The sequence below is a fragment of the Nothoprocta perdicaria genome, unplaced genomic scaffold (genome assembly GCF_003342845.1).
Source record: "Nothoprocta perdicaria isolate Ctin4 unplaced genomic scaffold, notPer1 scaffold_100, whole genome shotgun sequence".
NCBI lineage: Eukaryota > Metazoa > Chordata > Aves > Tinamiformes > Tinamidae > Nothoprocta > Nothoprocta perdicaria.
The window spans coordinates 1,892,184-1,918,840 of NW_020454095.1; the positions used below are offsets into that span (position 1 = coordinate 1,892,184).

General features: G+C 36.7%; 1 protein-coding gene across 3 annotated transcripts in view; it reads right to left on the reverse strand.

Annotated features, from left to right (window-relative positions):
• CADM2 (cell adhesion molecule 2) overlaps nt 1-26,657 on the reverse strand; it is a 603,314-nt gene that overhangs the window by 392,088 nt on the left and 184,569 nt on the right. The window lies entirely within an intron of this gene.

Genomic DNA, 26,657 nt, shown 5'->3' on the forward strand with positions numbered 1-26,657 from the left:
ATACAAAAGGCAATTTTATATTAATGACAAGATGATAAAAATAGCCTTTTCTTTGAAATTCTGCTGCTCTTACATGAAAACAAAGGTTCCCATCTGCAAATACTTTAACATCTTCTTCATCACTTAGTCTATAACTTTGTTAGTTTAGGTGAGCTCAGGGTTATTTCTCTCTTAATATGGTTATCTGACGATAAGCTTCTAAGTAGCATTTACTATACTGATGTTACCACTGTAAATCATGTTTTTTTTTTTTTTTTTTCCATTTTGCTTGTGTTTTATCGGTGTCTTAACATGATACTTAAGAAGGTAAGTGTGATTACTTTCCTTAGTGCCTGGGACTGCCGGTTATCTGGAGGCAGGTTGCCTGAACTCTGCCCATCAGTGAGAACAAACCCAGGTAACGCCTGGGCACTGCCAGAACTCTGAYATCCTGAATCACTGGTAGGGGCTCCCATCTTGCCCCAGACACAGAGCAGAGGGTGTCATTCTGAGAGGAAACTAGACTATGCCAATACCTTCTTGCATGTCACTAAAGTGAGCTTTACAAATAACGTAAATCCTCGAAGAATGTGTAGATTCAAAGATAYTTGACAGCAAGAAGAAGAAAGCACAGAACATTCTTTCTGCTTCTAAAAATAAAAATTATGTTGTCTGAGTAAAGATTAGATTCCCATTTACAGATGTCAAGTGGAAAGGCTTACATTGCTTCTGCAGCTGGTATTTGATGTCAGCAAATACCTCAGCAATGGGAGAGAATTCAGCCTTATTTCTGTTATGTGAAAACTGCCATAAAACATGCTATTAAAACGTTAACCCCTGGCCCTTTAAAACTGAAGTAGCACTCTTGCATCCATAAGAGCAAATAAATACAAATTTATCATTTATTTCTGTGTATTTACTCTCCTACATCTCTCTTTCATAGTATTTTGTTATACATTGCCTAGTTAAACTAAGCTACTGCAAGAGAAGTATTTCTCAGTCTTTGAAATTTGCCCTTCAACCAAATGCAGATAAAATAATAACAGAGATCACTCAATGGACCAAACCCAATTAGAAAGCCACATGACATTAAAGTAAGCTAAAAAATAAATTCAAAACATTTCCATTTTAAGAAACAATTAGTTTTTGTGTTTTTGTTTTGGCATTCCTTGCTCCAAAGCAGCCAGCTCCCATTTCACGAGCTCCTCCTCCCTCAGCAGCRATGCCCGATGTGTCGGCTGAGCACGTGCACCCGCCCTGCTCCTTTGCTGCTCAGTGGGGCTAAGGCTGAGTGAAGACCAACATCTCCAAGAAGAAGAGCACAAAATATATTCTGAAAGGCAYTATAGTCATCGCCCTATAAATACATGCAAACTGTCAGTTTTTTAAAATAGTTTCAAATAAACAAAGGGATTATCATCTTCAGAAGAAGGTGCTTTGTGCCAAGAGAAACTCCTGTCTGGGCACTTTGTTCTCAAAATGGATAGAAAGGGTCCCATGTACCTGGGACCCACTTTTCACTTCAAATTCTGAGGTCAAAGGCACCTGTGAAGCAGCGACTTCCGAAACGTTTTGCAGCCTCTGAACAGAGGTCTGCAGTACAGAACATCTCCTACAGTCAGTTTTAGAAACACCTTTTTTCTCTTTGAATGTTGTCTTGAAAACATTGAATAAAATTGCTTATTTCTCCRCTTAAAAAAGAAAGATCATAGAAAAGTTAGCAGTCTGGATTTCCTTTAGGACAGTAGTCCAAAGAATAACTTCTTTGGGGTTTCACTCAAAATAGACATTTTTTGAACAGTGATAATATTTTTAAGAGTTCAACATCAGCATATACTCACATGTATAATTATTTTTGTTATTCACATTACCATTACAAGCTTTCCTTACAAAATAAGATTCAATAAAATGGAGGCTTTGTGTGGAAATAGTGTGTCAAAGGTAAACTATATGACAAAATTAAATTAAAACTTTCTGCATAAGTAGAATTCTCTGATATGCCTTTGGCATGACAGCACTATTTATAATCTATTTTCCAAGTATGCTAATTTAAATATTTAACATAGTGTGCAAGCTGAATAGAAAAGCACTGTACTCAGATGGAAATGGATGCAAGATAGACAAACATGCACACACAGATATGATTAAAAAGCCTCATAAAATATATATTTTTAGGAGACACTTTCGTTGTTTTCCAAAGTAGAGTTCATTGCAACAGGTAGCTAAAATTTCATTTTTTAAAAGATGTGGATGTGTGCAGATGTAGATTTCAAGAGTCTAAAGGCAAAATTTCCCAGAGAAATCTTCAAATTCCCTTTAATTACAATAAAAAAAAATCCAGCAGAAAAAGTTATTAAATACTAATGTATTTTGAGACTTCCTATTGCACAAATTCTAATAGTGCTAACTTGAGCACAGAAGAAAGTAAATAAAGTACTAATAGGTTTCTTTCTCAAGTATATCTATTTGTACCTTGTCCAGTTCTATCGTGATATCGTTTTAATTAATCTCAATCAACCAAATTAGTTTACCTGTGCACTTGTCTATGTAAAATGAATATAAATATTACAATATCACCTACACATTAAAAATCACAAAGCTCATCAACTTCGCTTGGCAAGGTGAAAGATAAAAGCCACAGAAGGTCCTTCGCAGCCTCTGTCACTAATGATAAACAGCATTAACTGCTTCTGCAGACACTAATGCTGCTATCTTGGGAACGCAGGCAGCCACCATGAGAACTTTACAGCTTCACTAATCATACTCTTGTTTGTCACAGAACACCAAATAAAATCTCAACAAGAAAAGGCAATAAATATTAACAGCTATGAACAAAGGAAGGTCACATTAATATGTAGATCTTTAAATACAAGATGCTTTCTTCATTAACTAAATAACTTGTTCATTATTATAGAGCGTCAAGGGGGAGTAAGGGAGAAAATACATTAAAAAATCCCTAACTGATTGAAAGCTTTAATGTATTACCTACATGACATTTAATATTTACAGAATAGGRATTTTTGTTTATTGTATTTTTAATTCAAGGTTGTAAGACATTTATGCCATCCACTTTATAATGCATGTTGTATAGTTTTTGCATTACTCAAACTGAGTGATGTTTATTTTCAGTCTGCATTTTACTCCTATTTTTCAAACCCTTCCTTTTTTTTTTATTTATTTTTTTTTATTTTTCTTGACTGGAATGAGTACTGAGGGCATATGTAACTACCCCCCTGTTTCTATTTATAGAGACAGGGACAGAAAGAACTGAAAACACCTGAATTCTCACCTGTTAAAAGATATCATTTATTCTTTAATTTTTTTTTTCCCTTTAATTCCTCTAAGCCCTCACCTGAACTTGGTAAATTTGGTGACATGATCAGACATTCCACCATTATTGCCATACAGAAGTTCCACAGTTTGGTTCAAGAAGTGATTGTGAAGTATATCAGTAAGTCTGTATATATATATATATATATATATATATATATATATATATATATGGACTTACATATTTGTATATGTGTACCTATATGTTTTGGGGGATTGTAGGAAGAGAAGTTGAATAAAATAAGTGCAAAGAACAGAGCTGTCTGAGCGCCTCGCACCTCCGTGTCCTTAAGCCGGAACCGCTCCGTCCCTTCAGCCTGGACCGGGACGTGCATTCACCATAGCTGGAGTTCCACCCGACAGCTCCATCCTGCTTGTGCACGAATGCTGAAGAGAGATGCGAGAAACTTGACCCCTTAATGGGATTCAAGATGTGGCTAAAATGGTATTTTAATAGTCTCTTTAGCATGATACTAAAAAGTCAGAATTCTTAAGATGCAAATGGTTTTAGTGGTATATTCAAATTGATCTTCAGTTGGATGATTCTTCAATATGTATTACTTTGCTCAGAATAAATTAAATCATTTCTATTTTTATATATTGTACTATAAACAAGTGATCTTTCCATACTTACCAGCTTAATTTATATTAGAAGAATACTTTTCACTTTTAATTATTTGTTACAGGCAAGCCAGGAACACAAGTCAAGCTTGACAGTGGTATGAACTGATCACACAATGAAAAATTAATCGTTAGAAGTTGAGCACACCGAGTCCCACCAACATTCCATATTGCTAGTGAGAGAAAAATTTCAGGCATACCCATATGAAAATACAAACATTGTACAATGTGTGAATCTAAAATTAAAATAGTTATCTAGAAGCCGAAAGTCCACAGAGGCGCTAGGTAAGAAGCAGCTGGAATTTATTATAATGAGGCCAGGCTTATCTACAAAATATCTGTAAACATATCAACAACGCAGGTACTATTAGCAAACAGAAGATGCTCGATGTGGATCACAGGATGAGCGCAAGCAAGTGATGAAACCTTCTCAGGTTTCTCATGAAACCTTCCTGCATGAAGCTGTCGTGAAGTGATACCAACTCTTGTGCAGGAGTTGCCCTGAATTATTTATTTCTTCTCTGTATTTATCCTGGGGTTTTTTTTCTGTTATGTAAGCTTTTTAACATCCATAATGTCACGTTCCAAGGAGTTCCCCAGCCAAATGACAAGTGCCTTCAAACTAGATTCCTGTTTGAGAGGTTAACTTCTTAATATCACTTCAATACACCCAGTCACAAACACCTCTCCTGCAGAGGCAAAGAAAGCAAAGGACAGTCCTTGAGGAGGAGTTTAAATTGGTTCCTCCAAATATTCCTATGGCCATTCTCCCTTTCCCTTCTTGGGATACAGATTATAGCACCTAGGCTACACACATAACTTGTAAACATATTCTTAGTCGGTCCCCCTCGCTACACACACGGACTATTGGATATTAACAGTGAAAGGTTCAGGAAAAGAGAGCCCACCACTTATGCAGACATGGCTCTTTCCTAGGAGCATGTAAAGCCAAACTGCAGTAGAACAGCAGGATCCCCAAATGATACTTCAGACAGGACATTTTCAAACACGGCACTTTCAAATGAGAGACTTTTAGAACTCATTCATTAAAAGATAAACAAGCATAAGAGACCTTATCACAGGGGTGCAGCAGATATGACAGCAATTCCACATTTCCATTTTCCACTCCACAGAAATCACTTCAAAGCAAGTACTTTACTGGCTTTAAGGGGAAAAAAAATCACAAAAAGCAGCCGTACCCAAATATATGGCCATGTAGTAACTGAGCAGGGTATTCAGGGATGCCACTGGGACGGGAGAGTTTCAGCCTGGCAACAACAGCGAGATTTATTTTCACGTGTCTGATTATGAATGCAGCTCAAGTACGGCTGTTGCTTTAGGAAAACGGAGCAGGGGAAAGGATTGAGTACATAAAGGCTCACAAAGTGTCTTGAAGCTGTGCCCGCTTTGAGCAAATTCAGATACTTTTGGTCGTAAATTACAGGCTTAGAAAGTGCTTTTCGCTCACAATGGAAGTTATTAAAAGTCATTATAATGAATGGGTGAGACTGAAAGGGGCAACTGGTGGTATCCGATCATACAGCCCTATCTGGGGGTGAGGGGCAAATCACCAGCTAACACGTTAGGCACTCTCTGACAGATGTGGGCACTCGTCTCATCATCTTTCAAGGAACCAGGGCCTTCATAATCTTAGTCTTAAAAGGGAGATATCATTTATATCCATTTCAAAGCTGTGTTTGGGCTATAGTTTGTGGGAATGACCTACATGGCAAGTATATACCGTTTTTATAATTAAAAAGTCTCTTTTATCAGCCTCACAGCTTGCACCAGGTTTTCCAATCAAGAAAAAACTTTCAATTGCTGTATTTGTGACTGCAAGGAAATAAAAAAGGAAAAGTAATCAAGACAGCCATCCAATCTGTCAGTATCCTTCAGGATCATGTTTAGGATCATTTTCTTCATCTGGTCCCTACTTAGAGAGATCACGAAATATATTTGCCCTTCGCTTATATTCTGAATGGAGAACTTCCATACTCTGAAAAATCACTATAAGAAAAAGAATCAGTGTAGAAAACCTTTGAAAACCAAGTAAAATGGAGATACCATCTGAATAAATATCTGAATTCCCAAAATAAAGTGAGTCCTCATCTGAGAACAGGAATATTTGAGATTCAGTCATAGCCCCATGTTGAAATTGCTGATGACCTGGTTCAGGGAGCGCTGCTCCAGGTACCACAGACGGCGCCAAGGGCCCGCAGAGGGATTTGGACAAAACACAGGACAACTAAGTGATCAAAGAAACCGTCACCGCGGGAAGGAGCAACATACAGAGGCATTTTTAATGTGGTCAACCACTCCACCACCCCTACGGCAGAAGCAGTGGAAAATTCGCTGTCCCAAATCCCAGGAGAATGTTCTACTGCTAAGTATGAGATGCACGTGAGGTCCATGGCCAAAGGCCAGTAGCAAAAACCTTTTTGGAAAGAGTGTATTAGAAAAGTAATCTGGAAATGATGTACACAAGTGTTTAATTTCAAACAAATTAATAGTTACAATGCAGTAAACTAAGCTTCCTCCTGGGCATGCACTTAACCACCTATGTAAACGTGCACAGGTTTGCAAGCAGAACTGGAATCCATAAGCCCTGTTAAAATGACCATAATTTATCAGTTAAACCTACTCCATAGGAAGCAGCAGCCCCAGAGGCAGATGACCATGTACCTCAGGAGGTCACAAGTCCAAATGTACATGTATATGTATTTACAATACAACAGAAAACACCATGGCACTTCCTATAACTTCCTATGAGTGGCTGAAGTGGCCAAGTTTCTTTCTAGAAAAGCCTTGCTAATATCACTTTACAAAGCTGCTTTGCAAACTGGAATCAGAAGTGACTCCTGATACAATAATTCACTCACCCAAACAGAGGCTGAGTACTGAAACACCAAAAGGCAGGAAGATTAAACAGCATAGGAGAGTTTGTTTATGTGGCTGAGAGCCGTTTCTCGTTTCCGTTTTTAGCAATATTGTATGTACAATATGCGACTCCTGCGGTCTTGTGCTACTGCAATGTTCTAAAATTGACTATTATTTAGAAGGATAATAGAATAGAGGCCCCTTCCTATAAACAAGATATAGCAAATCCTGTGTGATAGATAACGAAAAGTTTTCTCTGCATCTGCTAAATAACTATTAACAAAAAAAGTGTAATTTCATTTCATTAATTTGAAATACGTGCCTGATATCTCATATATCTCATAGCTGTACTTCATTTTCTCTTAATTTCCCTTTATCTATTAAAAAATAAATAAATTCAGGTCTATTTCTTACAAGGGAAAGGATTACAACAAATTGCAAGCCTAACAAAACAACACTTTAAACTGTATTGTCATATTTATTATAAAATTCCTGGTTCGTTGCATTTTGGCATTTTATACAACTGGTTCTGACAGTGATTAACATGGTTTGGGCTTCTGCTGTTTCACCCAAGAGAAATAAAACACCAAAATCTCTGCAGGTGTGTAATGGGCCAGGGATTCACAATCTGTTCTGCAAAGTCAGACTTCAAAGACTTCAAAACCCCAAATCCTAAAGTTGGCATCGCCTCTGTAATCATTTAAAGCTTTTTGCATATTTCAAGGAACTCAAGTTCCAATGTTTTAATCAGCACTGTTATTCAGTATTTTTTTCTGTGACAATTTAACCAGTTCCATGACAAATTCACCATTAGCTTTGAGTTTCACAAACCAAATAATGTAACAACCMGAACTTTTAAGACTGAATAGCAGAGCAACTTAAATTATTAAGTATTTAGTTGAACTTGAAAGAGGTCTTCACTTATTTTAAGCATGCTATAAAACTTATCTGATGTGTATGGGTGGTTAGAGTTATACAGTAATTACAAAGCAGCAATCAGGCAGTTGCACCTGCAGTAAAGGAGCCTCAGGACAACATCCGTAATTGCTTCTGTGATTACTTGTCTAAAACTAATGCAGAACTTATTGAAGAACAGTCAAGGTTTGGGCTATGATTTCAAGTTATTTGCAATTCAAGTAATAAATAAAAGTTACTCCCAAATTATGAATAGTACTTAAAATGATAATATAAAAAATCTGATTTGTATTCCATAGAAATTTCAAAAATATGGTTTAAGGTCACTTAATACAATAATTTTTATTTAAAAGTACGCTTCCTCATATTAAATGCATTTCCTTTTAGAAGCACTTCTTTTTTTTTTTTCCTCCTCATCCAAGTAGTATTTTTCTTTACATTAGAAATTCCCTTTGAAGTTTGGACTCTTGTTCTTCAAAAGCAGTCTCTAAGAGACTAAATATTTTGGTCTTAAGAGAAGACTGTGGTACTACTTCAGAGAGCAAATAAAAATAATTTCTGTCCTTTTTCCTTCCTACTTTCATTTAGTGATTAAAATCCTTCTTTCAATGATCATGTATAAATCTTCGAGCGTCTTCAAAATACCCATGAGAACAAAATGAGTAGTTCTTATAGAGTATAAAACAATGTAAGATGTTTCTACCTTTGATAAAGGCCAGTGAACTAAACCAAAAAATAAAAAAAAAAAGTCTTTTTAACATAATAAAATGACAGCAATAAAAAGAATTATCCCCCAAACTGAAGTGCAATGAAGTACCACACAGTGTTACGCATTACTCTCACCAGAGAAGGGTCAACTCATAASAAGATTTATTAGGTGTGCTTTTAATTCTATAACTCTTTGCAATTTAAGGGAACTAGTCTGCAGTAAATCATGGAGTAGAGCATCAGACTCTACACTCTCCCACTATTTGATATCTATCTATCTGTTGTATTTAATTTCCATGCAGACTTCACTAATGCTAAGTACATTAATACAACTGCAACATTCATAATGTTCACTTTGAAAGAAGCATAAGTACTAAGTAACTTAGAACTAATACTTCTAAGTTCTAAGAAGCAAAAGTACCAAGTTCTAGAGAGAGAATATAAAATGTAAGAAAGCACAGTAAAATCTTTCTATAAGAAAAAAAGTAAAAATCATGCCCTACAGAAGAAAGCAGTTAGCAAGATACAAGCCACCTAGTAGGGGCATATAAGGAAAATGTTTCATTCTTTTGCAAAGAAGATACCCTCCTCATTACAAAAACTACGGAAAAGTCCTGCCATGCTGTAGACTACATTCCAGAAAGAGGGTATATGTCTTACACTGGAAGGGTACAACATTAGTATGATGATCAGCACATATGGGATTGTTCCCATCATCAACCTATCTATCTCCCAAGGATATGTTTCAGCAATCATTAATGGCATTTCTGATGGTGATGGAGCATGACTTCAAATGAACACTATAGCCCCTGCTGTGTGCCCTATAAATGCTCCTATATTTGAAAGCCTAAAGGCGCAACCTAACAGTGCACAAAAATCAGAGTGTGAAAAGTTGTCGCCTGCCATCGAATGCAAGAAAAAAAAAACATTCACTATAACAGAATGTAAAGGAGAAGCCCAGAAGATACCTATTTTTGGTATCCCCTATCTCCCCATACTATCTATTTGAAAAAGAAGCAATTGATAGAGGGACACAGTACCTAAAAAGTGTGTTATTCAAATCCCAGTCACCAGCAATAAATAATGGGAATTAATCAGAATATTTAAGTGTTACAGATTCAAACACTACATAATGCAAAGATTTTATAATGCAAATATAAAATAATTTCCATTGAAACAAACCCCGGACACACTTGTTGGAGCTCAATAAAGTATAAATATTTGCCATTCACAAAGGAGCGTTTTTTGTTTGTTTGTTTGTTTTTTTTTTTTAAATCACGAGCAGTATTATTCAAGGACTGTAAGGCTCGGTTTTCTTCCACCACCCCAACTCTATAATTACAAAATGGAAGAAGACCTCTATAGATTGTTTCATTTTTCAGAGTTGAACCTTCTTGTCTCTAGGCTCATAATGGTGTCGTTTTCTTTCTGACTTGCAATAACCATAAGCCTTCAGAATTTGCACATTAACTCAAACATCGTTACAAAGCCATGTCTCCTTGCTATGGCAGTTCCGTCATATTATTCCTATGATTATTAATTCCTTGGCGTACATTCAGAAGTATTTATGCTGTATAAAAATTAACAACTTATGCAGCTGACAGTTAGCTGTAGTCACTCTTCATGATTTCTGTCATTTAATCATGTGGCTGTCATTAAACCAAAGGATTTCTGCAATTTCTCAATTCCTTAAGGCAAAAAAAAATGTTAAACTATTAGCTACAAAACTAAAGTTTTTCAAACACCACCAATCAATACCGCTAGCCTGAAGTTACTTTTGGCCTTACCTGTTTTCTCAAAGAGTTATTTTATCTCAAAGACTATTTCTGTAATGCTTTATTGTCAGAGAAAATGAAGAGCAAAAGAGAATAAAGAGAACGCACTCAAAGAGCTTCTTGTTTACTATATATTAAATAATATATTATGATGTTGGATTTGCGTTATCACTTATGCATTATAGAAAAGAACTATGAACTAAGAGGTACAAACACTGCTGATAATGAATTATGTCCCTGTAAGCTTCATTCTGATGGTTATTCACCAGATTTTCTAGTCATATCAACCTACTGAGAAAAGACAAGATTTGAATGTGYGGCCTGAATATTCATCTATTACAAACACTTTTAAAGTTAAATTTGGGAATGAAAAAATAAATGCAGCTTTTCACTATGATATCTATTTTATTTTGTTTTGAGACTTGAATGTCATAAATATGTTTTCTGTAACTAGGTCAATTATTTTGTAGCAAATAGAAATGTTATTCACTAATCTACCGTACTTTTGACTAAATTATATAAGATATGGGGGGTTACCACTTATCCTCATTTTGTGAGTCTTCTAATTTCTTTTGCATGCAAAGCTGATGCAAGASTTTTATCCAAGACACATGATTTAAATTGCAAAAATAATATGAAAGCAGACAATTATTAATTAAAAAAAMCAAATCCTAGTTTGGTAAGAGAATAACTTAAGTACCAATTTTCATTTTAGGAGTCTTGATACTAATAAAGGAACATTTCTTTTAAATTTGAAGTAATTGCATTCTTGGGATACTCTACCAATTCTGCAAAATAGCTTTACTAAATAAAAGAGAGAAATACTATTTTTTTAAATAAGATATTTATATGGCAAAATATGTTTGAATGTCTTCATGAAAGGTATGTATGAAATGATCACAGTTGAGTTTTCTTACAGATAGCATTACTGACATAATTAGATATTCTATTATATACTCTCTTTTAACAGAGTTCTCTCTGCTGTTTATATGATAATGATCTTTATATCATACGTAGAAATGTTTTCACAAAATCTGAAAACTGTAAATGTCCAGATGATGGGAGGTTTAGCCCAGTAGAAAAGATATTTTTCCTTGATATTTTGATCCTTGGATAATTCCTATTTTTAAAAATATACTTTTTGCCTGCTACAAATACCTGAAACTGTGCAGAGGGTAACTGGTTAGTCATTCTGATTATATAAGGAGAGAGAATTTTGTTAGGAAAACCAGAGCAGGTTGTTTGAAACCACTCCATACGAGAGCCAGAGCAGACCACTACCTGCCTCATAAGTTTAATCACTAACCCTTTCTGGGTGGCGCTTTGTAAATCCAGCCCAGGGGCTCCCTGAGCCAAGGTGTAAGGGCAGAGTTCGGCTGATCCCGGAGCGCTCGCACGAGAAGTGGCCACTGCAGCTCCCACAGAGCCCCGTTCAGACGCGCCCGTGACGCTGCGCCAGCACCGCAGGCTCAAATGGAGTCTGCAGGGAACTCCGGAGACGAATCCCATCAATCTGATCGGGAGGAGATGATCTGAGGCCAGCACAGCCCTGCCCAAGCAGTCTTTAGYCTGACTCAGCAGCTTCCGAGCCTTTCTCAGTCCTGCTTTTTAGCAGGTCAACAGTAGGCATGTTCATGTAGCTTGACCTGTATTCTACAGAAGACCCAAAGAGCAAGTAAATGAAAAAAGCTAAGAGATCACAAAGAAACCAAACTACAAATTTCATTCAAACTGCTACAAAAGACTGTCACTAAAACCTGTGGCGTTTTTTGTAGAAAAGTAGGCTTGAGAGAGTACAAGAATTGCAGTAGAGCCCACTGTTTCTAAGCCCCCTAAAACCAGAACAAGGTTTCAAAACTACTACTTTGTTGAACAAAATTATTAAACAAACATCATCAATACCTGTAATTTTAGCAAGAGCCTCAGATGTTAGTGATTGATCTTCAGGAAAATACAGGGCAGCTATATGAGTAAAAAAAAAACTTTGAAATTCTTAAAATGAACTTGGGATAGCTACAGTCACTGATTAAGTACAAGAAGAAAGCAAAGACTTTCTTCACTTTCTATATGAGCCTTTTTTTTCCGGTTTTACTTCAAATCAATCAGCTTTCTGATGTTTTTAGAATCTTATTTCTTTGCCTAATTTGAATACTGCAGAAGTCTATACTAGTTAATTGCACAAGATTATCCCTAATAGAAACAAAAGTCCATTAAGGTGATTCATCTCAGGAAGAGCAATTGGATAACTGTAGCCTATACCAAATCCCAATACTTTGTAAAGTATACATTTCTCCCTAATGTTGAAGTTTTACAGCACAAGATGCTAAACTAACAAATATGTTAGTTATGTTACTAACAAATACGACAGGTGTCACAGGCTTCACTGAAGTAAAATTGAGGAAAGGTATCTTGGCACCCATTAACCTTAAGTGCCCCCTAATGAAACATAAGAAAAGATCTCATAATTTTAATTTGCTCCCAAATCCAAGTTCATCCAAAGCTTGAAATTTGCCATTTTAGCTCAGTCTAATGATGTATATTCATGAGCTTTTATAGCTCATGAATTAAGATTTAGAGCATTATATACTTGCTAACAGGAATGAAAAAGTGTACATATCTAGGAAAAGAAGTTCAAACGGATACTATRAAGTTTATTCTCATTAGAAAATACTTTTATTTGCTTATTATGCAGTTAGAAGTGTGACTTGTATGGATTGGAAGCACCTTGAAACAAAGTACAAAATAATAGTCAAAAAACTACATAAAACCCACCTGTACTTTAAAAAAAAATAGAAAAGTAGATATAAGTAAAATATAAGGAAATAAAATTAAGGAAGGAAAGAAGCCTCTGCTTAATTTTATGTATCTTAATTTATCTTAATTATAAAACATTTTTAACACTTTTTTTTTCCTCTCATATGAGAGGAGTTAAGACCTCAGAAAAAGAAAAGAATTATGGCCTTGATCCTGCAGGTTACAAAACATGTTATTCTTAAAAGAGAAAAGCACCTGCATATGCTTTCAATATTATCCTCTGAGCAACCTCAATAATACCTGTAAGAGAAAATAATCTTCAGGTCAACCTTACATGATTTCAKAAACACTGAATTTACTTACTGGCTTTATTCATAAGTGGCTCTTGGACCCTCTACCTTCAAAAGCATCTTCCATCAGGGTCCTGCTGGACTAGGCATTCGTAGCAGGGTAAAGGCACAAGCAGGAACTGCCAATGTGCTAGAGCACCTTGACCAAGCCTCCCATGTGGAAGAATGTATAAAGCCACTTCAAGACACAGTTTGTATTGGCTCAAAAATTTCCCACTCAGTCACCTTCATAAGGCTGATGGAAAATTTCAAATATATAGCTATTACACTCCAGTTCCATGGCATAATATTAATATTCCAAAAGAGCATATTTAATATTTAGAAGATAATCATTACTATTTTATAATTAACCATTTTATTCATTGTGTGGAGTGAAAAAGAACAGACTATGGCAGTTATCATACTTTGCACTTGAAATTCYTCAGGTCTGCACAGTATTTTAGTATTCTTAAAGTGACTAAAGACCTATAAATTATAGCACACAGACATGACCACAAGGCTCCTATAAAATGAAGGCATTTCTTATAAGCTAACAGAAAAAATGGCCAAAGTTCTGTTTCAGCATAGATTTAATGCTTTACAAAGTCAACTCCCTTCTTCTTCATCCAAAAACCTTAACTCAAATCTAAACATAAACCTCCTCCTTGAAATTAATATTTTTCCCTTGAAATTAATCTTTTAAGAGAATTATCATTGCAAAACATCTACACCTTCCAAACAGAGATTTTAGAAATATCACTAAAGTAATTATTATTAAAGTGCACAAAAATGCCAGATATACGGAGCGATGGTTCCAAAGCTTCATTTCTCAGCAGAAAAACATATCTACAAATGCTTTTGCTGARTGTGCTTAGTGTCACACTCTAAGTATTCAGACATCAAAGTTCATTAGTGTGAAAGATTTAAGGAATGAATTGTCACAATTATGTCACAATTATTGTCCTAGAGGATGCAACGTGGCAGCATCACTTACAGTCTAGCCATTTAAACACTCCTCAATTCTAAATTAAATAAATAAACAAATAAAAATCACAGTTGAGACCCAGAGGGCACTATGAATAAACTGAGGAGCATGAAAACGCTTCAATAACTGTGGGGGCAGGAATTTTGTCATACTTAGGCATTCCTCCTGAGATTAAGGGAGTTAATGAAAATTACGAGCAAACCTGACAAATTATCCCTATGGAAAAGAAGGTTTTGTTTTCATCCTTTAAAATCATTCCATAAACATGACTCTGTATAGATTTGTGAAAAACAAGTTAAAGTTTATATATATATATGAATGGAATACACTTCTGAAATCATACTTACAAATATATATATATACACACACACACTTTTTTTAAGACCAGTGTTCTAAACATGTGGAGTCACCCTATCACTGGATTCAAAAGAAGGCATGTCTACCTATTAATTGTTTTTAAATGTACATAACATGTTGTTTTCATAAGTAACGATGGAGTGGTATTTGAGAAATATTTCTAACTTCATTAACTGGACTGAAAACCATGCAAAACTAGAAATTTCCTTCACGTATGCAAGAGCCAAAAGGGAATGTTGGACTAAAACAGGCTATTTATCTGGTACCTTCCTGACCACAGGAAGAGAGGTAAAACTTATTTATCCTACAGGTGAATGCCTGCGGGGTAAAATGGTGGGATAATCAAAATGATGAAGCAGTGCTGCTGGAACTACCCTCCAAAAAATTACTTCTGCCCTGAAGAAACTCAAAAACACATGTCCTTTCACTGATTCAAGACACTTTGAACTATAAGGAAAACATAGTCAGTAGTCTTTTTATACAAAAAGAAAGCGTTCACCGAGGAGATCCAGTACTATGGAGTCTAATTCATAGAGATATGCATTAAGTTTATATCTAACTTTATGAGCAAATCTCCTTAGAGTAATGCAGTTAATCTTTTTCATTCAGTTATACCTAAGCAGCTTGTTGAAGGAGAAGCGTGTCTGTTTGAACATATCCAGAAAAAAGATCTTTGGGCAGATGGTTAAGGTTAACCTTAACGGTGACTTTACAGGTCTCTCAACGCCCTGGATTCAGAGTTTGGGGAAGGTAAGGGCAGGAACCAAAGCTCAAGATACAAGCGTGGATATTACTACTAGAATCATTTTTATCAAACTAGGATCATATTCAGGCATTGTTAAATAAAAACAAAATGCATTTGGAAATGCCCTCCAGCAACAGTGGGTTCTGGCATTCTTGATTATCTGTACAGACTGGCTGTGTTACACCCACAAATTCCATTTAATTCTGGAGATACAGCATAATTTAACATTTTAGAATGTTGTCTTTCATTTTTTAGGTAGATGAAATAATTTGAAAGGAATCAGTTGAATCAGTATTTTTAATGTGAATTTTCACCTTCAGCATTTTGGAGGAATAGCATATTATCATGTATGCATATTATACATACATATTATATATTGTATGGCGGTGAAGAAAATCATATAGCATATTTTAATAGCATATTTTTTAGTAATCTAGCCTTATTTCTAAATGTGATCCAGAAGTAAATTTGCTATATTTACAGGAGTTCTTTCCTGGGCACATGAATTATTTTTCACATAGGTCAAACACTTCTTCAGTTTCTGATAGCAAACTAAGTTTTTATATATTGATTTTTCCTCTTCAGTTTTGATCATAAAGGTAAAAAAAAATGCAATTGTTCAGCCTGAAATTAATTTTGAGGCAATAGTTTTTCAAAACTTTTTCAAAGTTGCTTAACATTTACCATGTTAGATAAGATCATTCAAGGGCCTTTAAAGAAAACGGTAAAATCTTTTCAACCTCTATACAGAAAACCACTTTTTTCTCTGAAAATATCTTATGGAAATTCTCAGTAGAACAAAGATGGAATGGTTAATACTGTAATTCTTAACCTTTCTGAGACTTGCGAATAGACTATTTAATATATTTGCAGATAATCATYTTTCCTCATGCATTTAGTATCTAAAAAACAAGCTGTCCTGAGTCCAGACAGTCTCCACGTAGAAAACAACATCATTCATTACTATTTTGCAAATTTTGTTACAGCTTTGATACAGCAGGGTAACAAAGGAATAATCTGATTCTCTCCTTGTCTTACGTTGCTTTCTGTCTCTGTCCCTCATAACAGCAGGCACTAAAAACGAATCACACAAATCTTCGGGCAGAAGCATCTCCTTATTCTGCCCTTAACCCCGCTACGGCTCTGCGTTGCTCCTCTGCTCTGCTCCCCTATCTCTCTGCGTGTAACACGACGTTGGGCATGAACCAAAATGGCAGCGTGCGGAGCCCACGGCCCCGAGGACAACAGCGTTTCTAACGCTGCTTTACAGCAGTGTCCTACTAGGGGACGGGTTTCCCACAGTGAAAGACATCCCGGCCGTTGAAGCCAACGGGCGTTTTTCCATGCGGCTCCRGCAGACGCGGGGGCGACGCCCGTGACGGTTGCTCAGGAGGCAGCTCGGCCTTGCCGGGCCCCAGGCCATTACGCAGGAACGACCGCCTGGGGTCCCTCATCAGCATCACTGCTGTAGCATGAAGGAGAAAAACAAAGCAATGGTAATGGAAGCGACGCAAGGGCGGCAGCGAACAAGTACAGGGCTGTTAGATCGGACTCGCAGATTTTCCAGCACCTTCTCATTTAAGGGCGTTAATACAAACGGACCAAAGTATTGACGTGCAGGTGTGTCATTTTATGTGTGCTATCAAATTGCCCATGAGATCCTCAGGGCCTGTCATACATGAGTGACTCAGGCAGGTAGTTAAACTCTTCACTGCAGTTAAACAGCACCAATACTGCAGAACCTGTTCCTCTCTCATCATTTCAACTTTAGAAATAGAATTAACTTGAAAATCGCTTTGCACAACAAGTTGCAGAAATTTTCACACTAAAAAGCTCAGGTATAACTCTCAAAACACTACAGTAGAAAGTATCTGATACACAGAGAATAAAACTCTTTTTGTGGATTTTATTTCATGGATATTTAAAGGATTTACAGCTTTAATATATATAACTGGCAGGGAAGAATTTCAGGGGGTACCAGCTTGCCCTTTTTATTTCCAATTGGAATTAATAAGTATTTTATAAAAACGACCAAAGAAAATGCACAGATCTTATCAAAATAGTATCCATAAAAGAGGTCTCAGTGAACTATTGTGATTTTTCTTTTTTTAAAATTTTCATTTAGTTTGATGGTTTTGACACTATACCATMTTACAGGCTATTAGCCATGAAGCAGTGATGGGAGGGATCAGAGTTTTACTGAAATGGGGGAGTAAGAAGTGTTTGAAAATTAAATTCTAAGCCCATATTACCAGTATCCTTTGGGAGGCTAGCTCCATCTTTTTTTGTTCCATAAGGTATAATAATTTAGACTCCTGCTGCTTACATTGCTGCAAACTGAAAACCTTATCTAACATGCCTTGATAATGAAGACCTCCTCTAGAAAGACATCCTCTGTTTAAGCAAATGACCACATGAATTTTATGTCTTGTTGTTTTTCCTAAGACTTTCAGTACTTCTTTCATCCTTCATCTTTTTTAATCCTTCTCTCCTTGCCCTGACCCGTAAGCACCTCTGTTCCTCACAGCAAACTAAACATATTTGGAAAACTAGTTATTGGGCTGGCAGACCGTCACATGCCAAGTTCCTTACAGTACCTCTGTCTCTGAAAGAAAAAGAAAATACCCAAAGGAACAAATGGTATTGCCAAGAAGAACAGGGCACGGAGGATCTTCCTCTCTCTTCCCTCCTCCCTGTCAAATCCGGCTGCCAAATTGCTCCCTCCTCCTGGCTCCAGAGGCACCGGAGGAAGAGTGGAGCCGGCTCTGCTTCCACTGCCAGCGGGACCAGCGCACCCACCAGGGGCACATGGGCCTCGTAAATTATTACATTGCTCATCAAAACTTTTTTTTCTCCAACAGTTCATTCTCTTCAGCTAGAGACCAACAAATTTATATATAATATATATATATATAAATATAAAGCATGTATATATATAAGTATATATATATACACACACACACACTTTTTTGTGTGTATGTGGTTTCTATCTGTAATTATAAGCTAAGGTATTTTTTGATAAAAAAACAGGTTTGTTTAAAATAGATAGTTGCTTCCATACATATCACTATTGTCATTTTCTTTTGCATTATATGAGATGTTAACATGGCAAAATGAGTCTGATGTTGATGGATGGATAGCACTTTCATAGAGTTTATAATAAGATGGGAATCATATAACCACTGAACCATGCCTCTGCCACTTTACAATCCTTTTTATTATAAGAGTAGAATTGCCTTAACTGCAAATGATGCAAAATTGATGCAAAACTGTTACTGTTGCTGGTAGTCCAAAAAGGAACTCTCAACTTTTAAGCCTTAATTGCTAATTAAAATGCTTTAATTCAACATATTTCTTCTTTAAGATTTGTAATGCGAGGAAGTCAAAAATTTTTCTTTCCCTTTAATTGGAAATTAAGGAATGTACCAATTTTAGCAATCAGAAAAGAAGCGCTATCATATTTATCACTTCTAGCCAACATTTTAGACCAATCCAATCTTTAATGTGGGCAACTGCTATTTTATAAAATCATTTTCCATACTGACACACTAATACACCTCAAAGCAATTCCCACCAGTCCACTGCAGAGCTGCAAGAGCATCTCTTACTTTATGCAGGAGATGCCAAAATGCCCATGGCAGCCTTTCCCTGGAGCAGATTCTCCTTGGAGGAGAATCAATGGARCTAGATATATCCGCCAGCACCACAGACAGCACGTTGGAGGCAGTAATCTGTGATGCTCAGTAGGATGAGGCGATGCCACAGAATAACACCTATAGTTTCAAGGAGGGCATTTTTTTTAATTAAACTCCTATGAACTCTTCTCCACATACAGTCATTGGAAAAAAAAATGTATTTGAAGAAATTAGAAATATTTACATACATTAGTCAAAATAGAAGGGACCTTTTCTAAATTGGTATACCCTAAACAGAATTAAGAASATTTCAGTGGCTGTTTCAGATGGATAAGCCTTTCCATTGGAAATGTCTTTCATCTAAAGAAATGCTGACCTGTGTACATTAGATATGTGTGTRTGTAGCATGCATACAAATGTGCATGCATGATATAGTTGAATATAGAAGTGTTTCATGGAGAAACCATAGAATCATAGAATCATACAATCATAGAATGCCCAAGGTTGGAAGGGACCTCAGAGGTCATCGAGTCCAACCCCCCTGCACATGCAGGGTCACCTAGAGCACGTGGCACAAGGATGCATCCAAGCGGGTTTTAAAGATCTCCAAAGAAGGAGACTCCACAACCTCTCTAGGCAGCCTGTGCCAGGGCTCTGTCACCCTCACAGGGAAGAAATGCTTCCTTAAGTTCCTGTGGAACTTCCGATGCTTCAGTTTGAAGCCATTTCCTCTAGTCCTATCACTGTCCANAATCATAGAATGCCCAAGGTTGGAAGGGACCTCAGAGGTCATCGAGTCCAACCCCCCTGCACACGCAGGGTCACCTAGAGCACGTGGCACAGGGCTGCATCCAAGCGGGTTTTAAAGATCTCCAAAGAAGGAGACTCCACAACCTCTCTGGGCAGCCTGTTCCAGTGCTTTGTCACCCTCACAGTGAAGAAATGCTTCCTTAAGTTCCTGTGTAACTTCCGATGCTTCAGTTTGAAGACATTTCTTCTAGTCCTATCACTGTCCACCACTGAAAAGAGGCCACCCCCCTCCTCCTGCCTCTCTCCCTTGAGGTATTTATACACGCTGATCAGGTCCCCCCTCAGCCTCCTCTTCTCCAGGCTGAACAGACCCAGCTCCCTCAGCCTTTGCTCATATGGCAGATGTTCCAGGCCCCTGATCATCCTCGTAGCCCTGCGCTGGACTCTCTCCAGCAGCTCCACATCCCTCTTGTACTGGGGAGCCCAGAACTGGACGCAGTCTCCAGATGTGGCCTCACCAGGGCTGAGTAGAGGGCGATGATCACCTCCCTCGACAACGTTCAACTTCATCAAAAAATGAGTAATGCAAAGGCTGAAAATTTAAACATTCATCCAAAATCTATTCTTTTTTACAGTTTGCACTTAGAAATTAATTCATTTTGCTTAATATTAGTTCAAAAAYAATTCTACCGAGATGCTGCCTATTTTAGGAGTTCAGATGTGAATGTGCACTGCCAGGTGTACATGTTTGGTGGCTGAAGTAAGAAARTCTCCCTTGATGACACGACACAGTGAAGACTCTCTACAGGATACAGAAAAAGGCCAATGAAGAAGAAATGCACATCTATATCAAAACATCCAAATTGCATTTGGGTAAAAATAAAACAACAAATCTGAGTATGGAGTTTAAATGAAAATTGCATTGCACTGAAGGTGAGCAGACACCCAGAACTATAATGAGTTATTTGTCAAGAGAACTCCCCTTCTACAAAGAAAAGCAGCAGCTGCTATTTGCTTTTAATTAAAAAGCATACTTTTCTTGACACAATTTTTAGCTTTAACCTTTGCTTTTCTTATAGAGTATTCCTAAAATCTGCATCCTCACTCTAAGCAACATCAAAAAGGATAGAGTACAAAACTAGCAGGTTTTTAACATTAAATATTTTCAATACATYTTATACAAATACCTTTGACTAGCTACATTTAGAAGTATGTACTATACACCTTTATATAGAGAGTTTTCCCTGGAGACAAAAAAATATCCTCCAACACATGGAAAAATCACTATGCCAGATTAGATCACTGGTCCACCAAATCACCCATGACAATAACTAAAGCCTCAGACAATGTAATCTTTTCTGTTTATAATCCGTAAAAATGACCTTTATATCTCCACCATCACCTTGAGACCTTCCTTTGTTATAAACTCATCTTCTTCTCCCTTTTCTCCTGTATTTGCAATATTGTTATTCTCCCACTCTGCGATTTCATTTGTAACTGCCCTGACAACTCATCCCTGCTTTCTCTGTTGCTTGACTGCAGCAGTTACGTTTCCAGCATCTTTCCTTGGGATCAGATTATAGCTCATAGCGAATGCTGCTATTCTTTTCCTTAAAACAACAGATTGAGTCCTGAACTATTCTCACTCAGATTCTCTTCACTAGTCCCACACTCGCTACTTATTTCTCTTTCCATATATTTCTGCTGTTGTCAATACACAAATGTCTCCCTCTGGATATAAGCCATCTGGAGCAGCCTTTTTGCATTGTTTTGCCTCATCAGCTCCATCTTCTATTAAAATCTCCTTAAAAACTAGAATTTTAAAATATAAATATATTTAAAATGAGCATCACACTGTAATTACAGCAATAAACTGACTTTGCTGTCTGAAAATTATGCACTATTAATTTCAAATCCATGGCCAGCTTCACAGCACCATGCCTACCATGTCTGAGTTAGGAAAAGTCACCAGCAATAAAAAGCACAGATACACAGTGTCTCACAATATCAAGTCTCAGATGTGTGTTCACAGACATACATTTATATATGTATGTATTAAAAAAAAGGAAAAAAGCTGTTTCTTTTCTTAGAAGAAAAAAAAAAAATCCTTCCTCCCTCCTTTTTCCTAAATGTTTCATTTATTTCAAACCAGTGCACAATAAAGCATTAAAAAATACTGATATCCTGTTTTTGCTGAAGAACATCTCTCAATTCTAAGCTAGCAACAGAAACAATGCTTTTTCTCTGAATGGCAGAAAAAGATGTAATTCAGAATGCTGAAGTCAATGATGACTTTAAGAACATCTTGACAAAGATTTACAGAATGGAATCTATACAACACTGAGAAACATGGAACACCTCAGGTAGTTCTATAAAAAGGACAAGATATGAAATACTTTACAAATTACTAATGGACTGYTGACTGTAAGAAAGTTCAATTTGAATTGGACTTAAAGACTGACAGTAAACTAATATTTATACCTCACTGTAATAAGTGCACACATATGTATTGAAAAGCTAAATATTAAGATAACATTTTTGATAGGGTCTTTTTTCCCTTCACATGCCACACTTCTCAAGCAGAACATTTTTACTAAATTGCTGCCTGCGTTTCATGTGTTGTTCCTAACCACTAACTGCATTCCTGTTTAGCCATGTGCAAAGCACTCTGCTCTCATACACATCTAAATAAGTGCATTCAAAGTAGCGTGCAGAGATATTTGGCTGCTTTGCTGATGCAGAAACCAAGGCACAATATTTTTCATAAATATTTCAGTCATTGCTGTGTAGCATCCTTGATAATCACAGATAGGTTTTGTATCTTTACACGGTGTTCTGTGTTTTTAGCTGCTATAGTGTTTACAGGAAGAGGAGATGCAAAGAGTAATGACTGTCAGAAAAATCATTAATAATTTTAGTCATGTTATACATTAACCAAAATTACATTTTAATACATACAGATTTTTCCTTATAAATTAATGACATGGAAGATGCCTAATGAGATTCGACTGACTAAGGTTTTAATTAAGAAATATTCACTGAGGATGTACACAAGTTATACCCAAATTCATTTTACAGCACAGTACAATGTGGGAAGGAAGGCCTGCATGGTAGCCACGTTCAGACGACACAGTCACTGCCAGCAGAGACGAGCAAGAGCCACAACACCTTGGGAAATCTATTTGCTTATCCTCCAAAATACTCAGCAAAACAGGAGAGGAAAAGGGGCTAGGCTGGAGCAGTGTACAGTATCATGTCAGAGTTCCAATTATACTTAAAATCAATGCGAGAGATTATTCTGTAACAAGGCTCCCTGTACACACCATCGGTTTGTAGAACTTCATTTCTCCATTACTCGATGTCCTATATGCTTTAGTTCAGATATGTCTGCAGCTCAACCAGGCTGCATCGCATGTTTATTTTCTACAGGCAATATTGGAAGGTAAGGCTGTTTGCAAGAAGAAATCAAATGCCACAGGTTGCTTCAGCATGACGTGGTACTGGCGTCACTCTTTAATTTATGCAACTCAGCTTCCTGCATACAGTTTAGATGGAAAAGACATGGAAGCATAGAAATTGGTCTAAACATAAAGCACACCTTGTCTATACCAGAGATGATATATATTGATACAATGCTACGTGTTAGTCACAGAAATAGCTACAGAGATCATTTTGAGTTTTCTTTTTTAAAAACACCCTTTTAAATCATAAGCAGTAGGCTGACAGGCGCTATAGGAACTGTGCCCATATTTACRTGTTTGTCCAACTGCTAGACAGCCAGCAAACTCCACACTGATAACAGTGCTCACGGCAGAAGAGAGGAAGAATCACTGCATATTCTTGCAATTTAGTAATTTTGCACTAAAACAACACAAAATTCAGAAGGAAAGGGAGGGATTAAATATGCACTTGAATAGGCACTTGAAGCAAATGTTAAAGATTAAAATTACAAACTCAAAAACACCAGCAGTGAAACTTTCTACAGTACTAACTTATCCAGGGGTCAAAACAAACCTCTCCTGCAGTCACTGCACACAAGTCACTCACTCCTGCTCTACAGCCCTCCCACACCTTGGTGGAATTTCCTTCATCAGACTGTTTGCCTTGATCTAATTGGCAAGTAATTAATTGGCAGGAGTTAACTAATTAATTGGAGTTAACTAATTAATTGGAGTTAACTAATTAATTGGTAATTAATTGGTGGGAGTTAACTGCTGTTTGTACTTCCTCTTTAGTGTTTGGACTAGGACAGAAACAGCACAAGGTACTCTGGTGCCCATGGACTAAAGGTGCTGTGGGAGATGTATGGTTGTAAGTTGAAACCTGGGTAGTTCCATCTCCATGTGAGGAAGAATGTCTTTAYTGTGAGGGTGACAGAGCCCTGGCACAGRCTGCCGAGGGAGGTTGTGGAGTCTCCTTCTCTGGAGATCTTCCAAACCCACCTGGATGCCACCCYGTGCCACATGCTCTGGGTGTCCCTGCTGGAGCAGGGAGGTTAGACTAGATGATCTCTGGAGGTCCCTTCCAGCYTCAACCATCCTGTGATTCTTTGACTCCCAGCTGCAGAGGAGCAGACTGGCCTGCTGTGCATGTGGAGCCTGGATTTGCATGGGGGAGGAAATAYCCCCTATTTTTGCGAGCCAAGTTATGCTGCCCTGTTTTACTAGTTGGTTRTGATAATCCTATGGACTCGTTTGCCTCTGAGGGGTGAGTGTTGCGGCTGCCTGACAGCACAACATCCTTATTTTGCARAGATGGGCTCCACTCTGCTAACTACTTCAGTGAAACTACAGGTTTTGTTGTTTTAATAGCCTAACAAAGTAAAAAGTGCAGTARCCTTAATGGCTACTTAATGGAGGAAGGTACAAATGATGCAACTCAATTTATCAAACAAATCCATGTCACTTGAAAACTGATGAATAACGGGCACATAYATCAACAAGGAATATCTCCTGCAAATACTTGTGCTCATGCACTTTCTACCAGCCAACGCACATTTATCTAAAGTTATGAAGTGTATTGGTCAAATAGCTAAATCATCAGGTTTTGATAAAATAATTYCATTGGCCATTCTTCTATTGAAGTTTTGTACTAAAGCAAAAGATTACACAACAGTTGGATATGAAGAGAAACAGCCCAATATCCCACAATAAAAATTGTCTAAGGCACAAAAAAAGCCCTTCGCCATATATTTTATTTAGAAGCTCTGGATTTGGTTAGCATTAATTACCTCTTTCTTCAGTTTTAATTCAGGGACAGTTTCTATTAAATTAGATTACTTTCCCTTGGGCTTTTTATCGTAAATATGCAGCTACAAAAATGAGGGCAGATTCTAAATGGAGGTGATAGAGGCAATGAATACTTGTAATGAGGTTTATATCACAAAGAAAAAAAGCTCATTTTTTAATCTAAAATGCAAACAGAAAATAAAGCACACATCTTAGAAGTCTACCTGAACAGTACCAGTGTTTGGCCTTCCAAAAGAGTAGAGGAATGGCCAAGAACTCCACAACTAAATGTTTCAATCTCAAATGAATACAACACATTTCTAAGGGCTCTCATTTAGAGAACACTTGGGATGCTTTTTCCAGCCCATGGACCCTTCCGCTAATCTTTTTGCCTCTCAGAACAAAGTGATTTCAGGTTACCATGAGAAAAACTGTTCAGAAATTTAAGTTTAGAAATAGACAYAAGCCATGACTATGGATAAAATTTTAGAAAGCAGTGAGTATAGACTAGTTTATACCATAAATTTACATGCAAATGTTTTTTCTTAATCTAAAAGATGTTACCCACAGGCTGATTTTTGAATTTTACAGTATATCCCTCCCTGAATCTCGGAGAATAAAATCAGTATTAGTAAATTTACTGAAAATGTTTAAAGCTTGTGAGGTAGAAAGCCTTCTAGTGTACCCATATGTTTTTTGTTTTACTCACTTTTCTATAACTAGTAGGAAATTTGGTATTTGCTTTTGGTATATTTTAACTAGTTCTTCTGTGTGTGTATGTGTGCAGATTTATGAAGTGTTTTATTTACTATAAAATTTTAAATAATCTATGAAAAATATGTAAAAATGTGCAATACCACTGACCATTATCTGGGGATCAAAAAAATCTCTAAGTACCTATATGTTCCCTTAAAATCTGTGAATTATACTTCAAGTTTAAAAACTGAAAATGGGTAGGTTTCTTGACCTTAATTGTTATACATTTTAGCTATTAAATCTTCCTGATAGTTTCATTACCAACTGTCTAATACAATCCCACTTAGCAATATAGTATTGACTATAGTCTTGGTACCTTGGGGAAAATTTTTTCATTTCATATTGTTTGTTTAGACTTTAATGAGATTCTTAAAAGAGCAATCCCTTGGACTGTAATAGAATCTCACAATAGGTAAGTGACTGCTAGAAAGTGTTTTTGACATGGCTAATTTTAGAGACAGAGAAACTTAGTTCCATAAAGTAGAAGCGGATCATAAAAAGGTGGAAGAAAGAGAAGAAAGAATGAAACAGCAATAGGCAGCCACACATTGTATTAAAATGTATGCCATGAGAAGATATAAAAAGTATYTTTGAAAAAAAAAGCAGGTAAAAAAAGAAGTGTTTTTCCTTCTTTCATTTTGAAAGGCTGTTTTCAAAGACATGGATAATAATCAGTAGAAATCCCAGGTTTCACAAGAAAGTGATGAAGAAATGGCTGGAAAATTTGCTAATGAGATTCATATTGGAATCTAGGATACTACATATTTATTTTTTTAAAAGGTACCATATTCTGTATTTCTTTTTTGTCATCTTTTCTGGAATTGATGTTTTCTTTCCTAAGAATCTTCTGGCTAATTCTGGAGAAATCAAATACTTTGCTCAGGAGAAAATCTACCTGATGGGAGATAGAACA